General features: G+C 43.0%; 1 long non-coding RNA gene across 1 annotated transcript in view; it reads left to right on the top strand.

Moving 5' to 3' along the window:
* The window catches only part of LOC149355089 (uncharacterized), a 111995-nt gene that overhangs the window by 34137 nt on the left and 65574 nt on the right, over positions 1-12284 (top strand). The gene's annotated exons all lie outside the window — the stretch shown is intronic.

The following is a 12284-nucleotide window of genomic DNA, read 5'->3' as shown; positions in this document are numbered from 1 at the left end:
TCCAAAGCAAATAACTATCATGTAGACCTTCTTTAAAACCGTGCAGTATTCGGCAAATTAAAATCAAAACGGGTGATACAGTGGCACCCAGCAGGTACCGCAATTATTTTCTTCCCTTCAAGCAAAATTCATCTTGCGGCCATCGGTGCAGTCGCTTCCGAATTAGATCGCTTGTCCGCGCTGTGCATACGTGAGAGGACGACCACAGTTCGGCCTTCCTCTTAACCTGACCTCGGAGACTGTGAACCGCCGCGCATTCCTCTTCTGCTTATTTCTTGCCCTCTCTTTGACAACAGAACTGGTTCATACGACAGTGCGTGCCAAATCAGGGTCAAGGGAAGAGCGCGCCCGGTACTGCAGCGCGGCACTCGAACGCACGCAGCACGGCGTAAAGTTCTTGTTATCTTTAGGCGTTCTGTCGGCGAAGCAAAGCGTGGTTTGGCTGGTTCCGCTCTCTAAAAGCAGCGGCACGTTGTTTGTTTTCCCCGGCTCTCACAGTGGTGCTCCTCCCCCTCGCAGCCAACACCAAGCGTTACCGAGTGATCGCCATAACGACCGGTCACTCTTTACTGCAACTGCAGAGTGCGCTATAATCTGTTACCATTCAAGTAGAAGCCACAATCCGTGTTGGAATATTAGCTGGATATTCATCAAAGCGTCTCGCACGTCAGAACGCTTCGCGGGCTATGTCGGCTGTCGACCACCACGGAGCACACCGTAAAGCACAGTCGACCCGCCAAGGGAACCATTCTTCTCAACCTCACATCTTGTGTACTAGACTCAAAGCAAAACGCTCCTCTCCCATGCCGCTTTTTTGTGTGCTTGTCTTTTCTTGTATTTTTTCGGAAAGAACATAGCATTTAACCTCGCGTGACCGGCGCCAAGGTTTCGTATGGCACATGTGCCTCTCCGCTCATATCGGCAAACTGCAGCAGTGCACTGCAACGTGTGCAGGATGTCGTGAAGTTTACGATGTTTGGGGCTAACACAAGCAAAATATTTGCATCCATTACAAATTTAGAGAGATATATAAGCCATTATCAATCCAAGTCAAGAAAGCTGTGTTTAGGGTTCACTGGAAAATATAAAATTAGTGTAAAAGTGCGCCGCGTATACGTACAGCATACAACCAGTTGCAAAGCTCCCAGTCTCCACCCTCCAAGACTGCTTCAAATTTCGTGAACAATTCACAGTTGAAAAACGCAAGGGCCTCAATCCAGGAGGAGGCGGTCAGGAGCCTTGAAACAGCCAGCTTTCTCGTGACATTTGCACAGTTAACTAGAGAAAACAAACCCACAGGAAAAAGCAACAGCAACGCCTGAGAACTTCTCGTGCGTTTGATCAATTTCCCATCTGTCTGCCCTCTTGCTGTGCTCCCTACACGTTTTATTTGCATAGGTTTTGTTCTCATTCTTCCCGTTGCCGGAAAGAGGACCTGCGGCCGACAGTGAGCATATGCGCTTCATTTATTCGCAGCATAAACTGAGATGTACCAATGCTGTTACAGTGTGTCTTGACACCAATATTTAGGTATCTAGTGCGTTACCTTTCCCGAAAAATCAAAAATTCAGGGGGCACTTCGACTGTCTAAAGTGGGTAGAGGCGGAAGCGTTTTCCGCACCACCTTCGCTGTTTCTGTGGCACTGGTGGCGTCACATGTAATTGAGTGCTAATTGCTAAGTGATGACAAATCGCTAATTAATGGTTAATTACTGATTAATACCTGAATACTAATTAACTGCTAATTAATGACGCTTAAGCTTCGCCTTTAGGAGTGGAACGCGACAGCGCGTTGTAGCGCTGCCAGGGAGTCCACGGAACGCCACCAACCGTTCGGCGCGATGCCTTGCCCTTTGAACGCAACGCTTTTTGAGGAAAGGAAATGGCGCAGTAATTCTCTGTCATCTCGGTGGACACCTGAACCGCACCGTAGAGGAAGGGAGGAAGTGGGAGTGAAAGAAGATAGATAAAGAGGAGCGGTAATGAAGAAAATGAAAATTGTATTTGAGGAAAGGAAATTACGCAGTAACTGTCTCACAAAATTCAGGGGGGCACTTTTTTGACCTAAAGTGTGGTCACTGATGCCCCTAAGAGTGGAACGCGACAGCGTCTTGCAACGCTGCCAAGGAGTCCATAGAACGCCATCGCCCATTCGGTTCTACGCCTCGCTCGTCAGTAAATTGGTTTTTGAGTAAAGGAAATGTATCTGTCTCTCATTTGTCGGTGGACACCTAAACCTCGCGGGAAGGGAATGGAGGAGGATGAGAGTGAGTGAAGACACCGTATTCACTAGACGCGCCTTTGTTCATTCCAAACCATCGAGCTGGCATGGCGGAGTGGATAGCATGCTCGTCTCTCACGCCGAAGACCGGGGTTCGATTCCTGAGCTCGACCAATTTCTTAATCGGTTTTATTTAGCCTGACTAGTAAAGGTAATTAGGCTAATTGGGTAATTAAGCAATTAACTAAGCTCAGTCCCACTTGGAGCATCATATACGATCCCTTCAATTGGTTGCATGGTTACTAGCCGAAGTACAATTGGCCCCGTTTGAAATTCGCGCACTGTGACGTCACGACCGTTTCCACCAATTGAAAAGCGGGACATTTTCTGTCGACAACTGCTGCTTACAACGATGAGACATTAAAGGCTTCCGCCTTAATATCCTCTCACTCCCGTAATCGCACTCAGCAACGATTTCAGCACTCATCATTAGCCTGACGCCTAAGTGCTAGCCGCCGATACAGATAAAAATGAAACACATTCCGAAGATACTTGTTGCTAATGGGCCGCAAGATTTGTTTAACATGCAGAGCGCGTGTACCTGACATTATTTTTCTTCAATGAAGTTGTGTGGCGGGTAGTAATTTTTCACTTTGAACGCCTTGATTATGCTATCACTTAGCGGTTACCAAAGCTTCTCAACTTCAGAGTATGCAAACACAGCCGGAAAATTACACCAAGAAAGTATCCATGTCCTGAAAGTCTGGAAAAGCGCATTTATCTAAAGGAAAATTGTTTATGAGCCACATTTTTTTCGCACATCACAAGATGATGATGATGAATTTTTATGGTGCAAGGGCATCTGCGGCCAAAGAGCGCCGTGGCACAATGTTTTTTTTTTATTTTATTTTACTCAAGGTGTGGTCAAAGACCCATTTCCCAAGCATTTCATCCTAAAGAAGCCGAGCACCAGGCCAGGGGAAAGCTTGTACTCAGTGTATCACCGGTGGGTACCCGGCGGCGCTGGGGATCGAACCCGGCACCTCCAGAATGCGAGGCGGGTGCTCAAACGACTCGGCCACCGCTGCGTTCGAGAGAGAGAGAGAGACTCTTTAATGAAGAGCAGAGAATTTAGCCGGCGTTTAAAAATCACTGGCATGCTACTCTGCGTAGGGAGGGGAATTTGGGAGATAAAGTCAGAAGGAGAGCAGAGTGGAAGAGGTAAAAAAAAACGAAGATAAAATGCGGCCATGAAATGGGTACTAAGGATGCAATGGCGAGTTTTGATGTAACCTATGGAGTGATGGAGTGCATAGTCCGTCAAATGGGCTGACGAAGTTCACTGCATGAAGAATGCATGAAGGTGACGTGCTAGTGAATTTAAAGCTTATCGAGATGTCCAATGTCTTTTAAATATGTGAATAGAAAAGTCATTGCAAGTCTCTGTTGCCTAAGGCAGGCTAAGGGACCTAAAACTTTGTCCATTGTTAGGGGCACTGAGCAGAGCTTCTGCATGCAATGTTCATAGTACGCACGCTCGTTAGCATATGCAGGGCACTCAAGCAAGATATGGTCCACAGTTTCTATCGCGGCACAGTTGTCACAGTGCGGACTGTCCATTTGTCTAAAACGGTATCGTAAGCCGTTTGTATATGCAGCATTAAGACGAAGTCGATGATAAAGTGTTTCCAGATGTCAAGGAATTCTGGGTGAAAGTCTTGATCTAAGATGTGGGTCGATTGAGTGAAGAAATTGGTACTGATATGTCGGCAAACTCCAAAGCCGATACATTTCTTCGGAAGCAAAACTTTTGGCCACCTGCGTTCGTATATCACAAGACTGCACCGCAATCAACATATCCACAGATCTCACCTCGGGATGCTTGTAGCTTTCAGCTTTTTATTGTCAAAAACGCATCCCACTAGGTTTTGTATGGCAGCCTTAACTACAGGGTATGAGCGCAGGTCAATCTTTAAGAGCAGGATTTTGCTACGCATCGGAACATTAGACCATTCCCATCAGTATGCTCCTAACAATATCTTACAATATTCCACACCTGCCTCACAATTATTTTCAAAAACTCAACACATTGGTTTTACTACTCGTTGCGAGCGCAGTACAAACTTTAAAAGCAAGTTTTTGCTAAGCATAGAAGGTAAGACCATGTCCAGCCATATGCTCATAACAGTATCTTAATATTCTACAGTTGCCTCACAATTAAAAGTGGTATCCAAGAAAGCTTGTCTTGTTACATAAGTTTGCTTAGGTTCAGTTAAGGGCTGTGTCTTGACGATCACCATCACGGTATTGAATATTTAGTAAATAATTCGTCGCAATTAACAATACACTTAAGGATACTAATCATTTCTCGCTTTTTATCAAACTTCGGCACACGTGTAGTTGCCGTTGTAAACTTTCCATTGCCCATTTAAAATTAATGATTACGAAAATGAACGGGCAAGCACTGTAGCCTGACTAGCATTGCATATTGTCGTGCCATCAGAACAGAAACTCAGTATAAAATTGATCCACCTTTAACTGCTAGAAGAATTTGCTGTATATGGCATTTTTGATGAAAAAGAGTACTGAATAACTTGTAAAATTTTTCCCATCAAGCGTGTTTTTTCTACAAAACTTGCCTTGCTGCAGATATAAGCGAAACGCGCTCGTGTATATGACCAGGTAAATGAAAACGTTCCTCTGCTTCGTTAACTCGTGCCATCTCTATGCGCGGAGTTTTAGCATTTCAATACTTAATTGTCCGCTGAACCTTTTATGGAGCGCCTGGGGCTGTTTTAAAACTTCGCTGCCAGTAGCCAACTCTGATGCTTGCGTTTCCCTCACCAGTGTGCCATTGATGATTGCGTTTTTTTTTTCAATGATGCGGCACACTGAGGCATGTGTTGAACTCAAGCCAGCGTTCAAGGCCTTTATAGTGGGATTGGAACACGAATATCAAGCACCTGTTTAATTAAAGCGTGCACCGACGTCCAGTTCAGCCTTTCAAATACAGCACAGCCGGAATTTTCGAGGACAAGGACACTGTGAGTGAAAACAGTGAGCGAAACGCGGACACTAACTGTCGCAGGAAGTTCGACAGACTGCGAGTGCCTAATACGACTCTTATATTTCGTGGAAACGAAATAGTTACCACCGCTAGAGTGCACCTAAAATGGCCGATATATAAAATTAGACACGCAACAGTGGCACGGAGGTAAATAATAGCACGCACAAGGCGGAACTCAGCAAATAGGGCCGGAGGGGAACGCTATTTAGCAGACAAATCACCATGGATTTTTAATGGCAGTAGCCATTTCTTCTTCGCTGATGTCAGCCGGGAGAAGAAATCACGTGAGAGGCGAAATGTGTGCCAATATTACTGGCTAAAAAACAAAACGGGATGATGCCCTTCGTGATATCCTTGCATCGCAGCGCTGCCGATCGAATTGGGGGAATACGTGTGCAGGTGGCCAAATAGCCTTTCGTATGCATCCCATATGTGCGGCATGTAGGGTTTTCCAAGCTCTAGTTTTCACCTACAAGACTCCTGCACGTTTTTTCAGTTTCCTAGGGGTAGGTGTAAATTTCTGCTCGAGCATCCTGCTTTGCTACATTATTTTTTATTTTATTTATTTCATACTGCAGATCATCTTACAGATCCAAGAAGAACAAGATAACACAGATACACGGGTAACAAGTAAAATAAAAAGAAATAACAAGTAAAATAGAAAGAAAAACTAAAAATAAAAATAAAAAAAGCATGCAGGATGACTATGCGCTTACATTTTATCATGTCAGAGAATTCCACTCACTGATGGTACGCGGGAAAAAGGAAAATTTAAAAGTGTCAGTTCTAGCAAAGTACGGGGTAAGTGAACCGGGATGATGGTGACGTGTGATGCGTGTAGCTAAAAACGATAAATAGGGTGCAGGATCAAGAGCCAGTTTGTTATTTATGAGCAAGGAAAGAAATTCTCGTCGAATATTTTTTCTTCTTACCTCAAGAGGTTGGATACGGTTAGATTTCATTAGCTCAGACAGAGAATCAAAAGGTGAAAATTTAGAATAAATAAATCTTATGGCTTTTCTTTGGATTCTTTCAATTTTCTTAATATTAGTATTAGTATAAGGATCCCACACCACGCATGCATATTCGAGCTTAGGCCTGATTAGTGAGTTAAACGCGAGAAGTTTAACCTGAGGGGGAGCTTTGGAAAGTTTATTTCTTAAAAAATAGAGTTTGCGAAAGGCGGACGAACAGATATTTTCCACATGTGAATTCACATTCACATTCACATTCACATTCATTTATTCCACATTTATCCTGGTACAGAAAAAATGTGAGGGCAAGGACTAAAAGCTGCTAGTTAAGCAGCTTGACTAAGGCCCTTGCCCCCTTTGATGGCAGCGTACAGGGGTTTAAAATCACACAAAAAATTACACACAATGATTAGATTAGTTTCTGCAGAAATTCTTGCACTACAGCACAAAATACGATCAAATAATATTTTACGCGCGTACACCAGAAAGCATTATACCGAGTCAACACACACACACATATATATAAACTCTATACACAAAAATTTATACAACATGTACATACTTCAAAAATGAAATCTGAAACACAGACAAATGTATTTGTGCAGAAATGTTTCTCTAATTACAACATGGAAATGCCAGTCCTTAATCTATTGCTTCATACAGTTAAATTCCTAAAATATTTAACGAGTGCGGGTCTTGACGATGTTCTTATGTCCATGTCTGTGTCTTGAAGTGTGTTTAATAATACTGGCAAGCGATGTTCCAATCTACTAAAACCGTTATTTGTGCGCGAAAAGGGGACTAGCCAAATGTTTCTGTGTCTTATGTTGTAAGGAACATCCAAAGATTGTCTAAGATTGCACAGCGAGAGAAAGCATGTATTGGATTTTGCCAACGAGATTTTATACTTCATACTTAAGTTTAAATTGTACAGATGTACAGCAGGGACTATATTATATGTTGAGAAAAGCTCTGTTGTATGGCCATCATACGGTAAGCCTGCAATGTGACGGATTGCTTTCTTCTGCATTAAAAATAGCCGGTGTATATTCGCCTTTGATGTCGTTGCCCAAACAAGGCTACAGTAATTGATGTGTGGGGTAAATAAGGCATTATATAACATTAGCTTTATCTTAGGTGGGACAATGTAACGAAGTCTGCACAGAACACCACAGGCCTTGGCCAAGTTGCGAAGCACATTTGTTACATGTGCATCCCAATTTAGATGTTCATTAAATACTACACCTAAGGTTTTCACCTCATGTACAGTATCTATTTTTTCTTGGCCTATCTTTAAACAAATACTGTAATCAAGAATTTTTTGCACAGGTCGAAATAGGACAGCCTTGGTTTTTTTCGTATTTATTTCTAATGAATTTACTTTACCCCATTCTAACAGTTTACTAAATGTAATATTACCAGGACAGATTGTTAGTTAATGTTACACCCAGGTATTTAAAACTGGAAACTTCCTTTAGTGGTGTTTGTCCGAGATGGTACCTGTGCTCAAAAATATTTTTTTTACGTGTCACGCGAAGGAAGTTAGTTTTTTCTTTGTTTAAAGCCATGTCCCATTTCTGGCACCAGGTAAGGATGTTAGTTAGAGAAGTGTTTAGGTCAATCTGGTTATTTGAACATGTAATATCTCTGTACAGCAAGCAGTCATCCGCAAACAATCGAATCTCAACGCCCGGAACAGTTGTGTCGACTATGTCATTAATATATAGTAAGAACAATAAAGGCCCAAGTACGCTCCCCTGAGGCACTCCAGATGCTACACACATCCCAGGTATTGCTTCGCGACGCCTAAAGGCACGTTCAAAGATGCTCATCTGGGAGGTTTAGATTGCGCAGGGCCAAACTGGCAGCTCACGTACGAATCCACTACTTGCCAAGCACTCTGTGTACGGGGAAAATATAATCTAATTGCAACACGTTTCGTGTCAAGGTTTGAAGCTCTTGCTTTTGACAGAAAATTCCTCATTTCTATGCAAAACAAAAAAAAATCACAGCAACGAAAGCATCGCTTTGTGCAACCTGTGCCCGACAGCCCAGTTGGCGAAGCTTTTCATGCATAATAGCCACTTATGGAAGACCTGCTCTGAATCGAGCCGTTCCTGCTGGTGAGCTGATTTGGAAATTCACCTCTTCAAAAGCCGACGGCTGTTCTGGCACCTACTGTAGTAGTAGTAGTAGTATGTTTATTTGGCCATATTACATACAATATGCCCTCGAGGTGAGGCTAAAGGAGGTAGACCAAGCATGCCTCCTGACAAGGCCTACACCTCGATCAACACATCATGGAAACGGGGGCCGAATGGACAAAAGATAAAAAACAATGAGCAAACATGATCACAATAGAAAATAGTTAATGATAGACAATAATAAATATCAATTAACAATAAACAAAACATTTCATAATATGCACATTCAAAAAAAGCAGAAGACAAACACACACTCAAAAATCTAAGTATACAGAATTAGCTGAAATTTAGCAGGGGGGGAAAAGAATCGTCAGTTTTTTGTTAAATACAGACACACTATAACTTTCTAAAGCAATCTGAATAAGAGACTGGTAGGCATTACACAATGTTATAATTTGATAATCGGTTGTTTGTTTACCATAATTTGTTCTGGGTCTTGCAGTAGATAGGGCAACGGAACGTAGACCATACGCAACGTTTCTTGAATTATAAGTATTAGAAAAAGAGCTAAGGTCATGCTTGACTTTATAAAAAATGTGAAGAGCCAAACTAAAATTGTATGAATGAAAGAAATTGCGAACATGAAATGTGTCGAAAAGGTTTGCTTCAACAGATGAACGTGAACTGAATAAACGTAGAGCTCTTTTCTGGAGGGAAAGCAATTTGTATGAATCAGTTTTGTTGCATGTACCCCACACTAGCTTGCAATACACCAGGTGAGAATGAACAAAGGCCAAATAAACTGTTGTTTAACTTGTAGTGGGAGGAGATGTCTAACACGATAAATAACATAAATAGATCTGGCCATTTTTAGTCTAATGTAGTTTATATGATCAGTACAACCCAAATCGCTGCGAAAAAACACGCCAAGGAACCGGCAACTATGAACTTGCTCGATGTTAAAGTCATTAAAAAATAGTTTGATGTGATGATCTAATGGTTTGTTTTTTGGATGGAAGAGCATAAACTTTGTTTTGTTTACGTTTAATTGAAGTTGATTAACATAGAGGCAAACCGCTAACTCCTCAAGCCAGGCATTACATTGGTGTTCAAGTACTTAGAGACTGGAGCCGGAAAAAAAGACATTAGTATCGTCGGCATACATCATGATATTAGGAGTTAATGGAATGTTTACAATGTTATTAATATAGAGAATAAATAAAAGTGGTCCCAAAATTGAACCCTGAGGGACACCGAATTTTATCATACCCAAACTGGATTTTACATCATGAATCTGAGTGCACTGTATCCGTGCAGTTAGATAACTTTCCAAAAGTGAATTTGCCACTCCACGGATCCCGTAAGTCTTTAATTTATGGAGCAGTATTGTATGTCGCAGAGAATCGAAAGCTTTGCGCAGATCAAGAAAAATTCCAACAGAAAAAAGCTTAGTTTCAAAATTGTTAATTATAGAGTTCTTAATATCTAACAGAGCAGATTCTGTTGATTTACCGGCCTGAAAGCCATACTGTTGGGGACAGGTAAGATGTTCAGCTTGTAAGAAATTGTTTAGTCGCCTGTAGAGTACACGCTCAGCTAACTTAGCAGTATTACTGGCACGGAGAATAGCCTTTCTCAAGTGAAGACACCTGCATCGAAATGCTTTTATTAAGGCGGGAAGAAAGATGCTGCTGATCTGCAGTTAACAGAATCGCTCAGCGTCTGCTAACGAGCATGATTTCACCATGACCAATGGCGACTTGTCCCCTTGCCGGTCAACCACAGTGCGCGCGAGATCGAAGCCAGCACGGAGCCACCTTAAATACGAAGACCACCCTCCAAGATTATACAGTTTTCTGTATTCATCTCGACTATGGGATAAATTTCGAAGCTGCACGATTCATTACAAAAATGATCGCCGTACGTGAACACACACTGTCTGAAAGCGCCCAAGTTCTGCAAAAACAGATACTTGTTTTGCACCGCAACATTTCAAGGTACCTATTTACTCTAGATGGCATAAACAGTGGGTAAAAATACCGCACACGTGAGCGCCCGCTGGACTTTCCTTTATGTATCCTTTTCCGGGGCGATCTCATTCGAGAAGAAAGAACGCGTAATTGGGCGCCTTACGGGCACACCGTAATTAGTTCGTTTCTTCGCGTAAACCAACAGCCCACTAAGTCTCCCATTCCGCCTGCAGAATGGGAGATTCACGACTTCAAGCGTGCGGCTTCCGAGCATTTTCCTCCCAAACAGCAGCACTGCTCCACCAAATCACGGGCTCCACGATGAGTGTCTCTGTTCTTACGAATCAAGGTAAGACATCGTAGAACTCCTTTAAACGTTACTCTGAGTTGCAAGTCTGCATCTGTTCAATGAACCATTTTGCACCAAGGGCCGGTGCATTCTAGTCAAACCATTTTCTGCATTCTTATGTGCAACATCTTTCATGCCGTAAAACCACACGAAACAGTTGGCGTATAGATCCAAGCAATATGAACGGGAACGCCTTATTTGCATGTGGCGACATATGCCAGAAGTACGTGTTTTGATTTTATTCTAGTATTTTTTTCTAGACGAATGGTGCCTTGAGTGATTTTAGAAACTTCACGCAAAGTACGAATAAACTTGTGGGACCACCATTTGTGGGACCACCATTTCGTGTCATCATACCCATGTTTGCACGCAGTGCTAAGCTAGCTTCTTTCGTTTCTTGTCCTATGCTGTTTCAGTGGAGCATCCGAACAGCTACATAAGCGGTAAGGTGCCAGATAGATAGATAGATACAGAGAGAGGAGAAAGGCAGGGATGGTAACCAGAAAGGATTCCGGTGGCGCAAAAGGGAAGGGCGTAAAGTGGAAACAGCATAACGGACGTCGGGGTTTACGGTGGTGGCGTAGTTTAACGTAACCTAGTGCTTTACGTTATTCATGAGGGCTTTGGCGCATTTGGACGAAAGGCATGAATGTAAGATTGAGTTAAAGGTGCACTATAGAGGAATCTGAACTCGTCTTTTTACCGCGAGAACTCGATCTATACGTTCCGAGCATTCTTAGAAACTCGGAATTACTATCCTGTGCGGCTGATTTCCATAATTTCAATTGTATTAAACGACCCGGCTCCCGGCTTTCATTGAATTCAATCACAGACGGTGGGAGGAGTCAACTAACCTTTCAGCCAGTCCCGCGGCGGCTTGCCGCTCTGCCATCGGCGGAGTGATACGTAGAGATCGGCGAAGGAAAAGAGTCCATGCGTATTTTTATTTCCGTTGGCCTAATTTGTGGCTGTGTAGCCTCTGACTGGATCTACTTATTCACGGAACCTAAAAAAAAAAACAACGAAAGCGAAGCTGCCCCGCGACTGCCTGAAAGGCACTCCACGCGTTAGATGACTCCTCCTACCGTCTGCGGAGAGAGAAAACAAAGGCGAGAGCCGGGACGTTTAATCCAATTTAAAATACAGAAATCAGCCGCACAGGACAATAATTAGAAGTTTCTAAGAATGCTTGGAACGTGTAGATTGAGTTCCCGCGGTAAAAAGACTAGTTCAGATTCCTCTTCAGTGCACCTTTAAAAGATCTCCAAAATGTGGGAAACTTCACCCAAGTAAGCCGGTCAGCGGGCGCTCTTAGGATGCGTGACTCGTGGTCACGCAACGCCGAGAGGCTTGGCAGTTAGCGCCTTGGTGTAAGGTGTAACGCAACACTCTTGCGTCTTCCGCCCGTCAAGTGACGACACGCGGGAGTTTTTTTTTTCCCCGTCCGAATTTTTGTATGCTTATTCGCAGCTGCTCCAAGGGCTGCCATAGCCAGTAACAGAACATTATTACACCGTCCTGGGGGAAAACGTGGCGAGGCGTTTTTTGGACATCATCCA

This window comes from Amblyomma mixtum, chromosome 3, assembly GCF_055824585.1.
Source record: "Amblyomma mixtum isolate Tamu chromosome 3, ASM5582458v1, whole genome shotgun sequence".
In the NCBI taxonomy this organism is placed as follows: Eukaryota; Metazoa; Arthropoda; class Arachnida; order Ixodida; family Ixodidae; genus Amblyomma; species Amblyomma mixtum.
The sequence above is the reverse complement of the archived record's forward strand: the minus strand, read 5'-3'. Positions and strand labels throughout refer to the sequence as shown.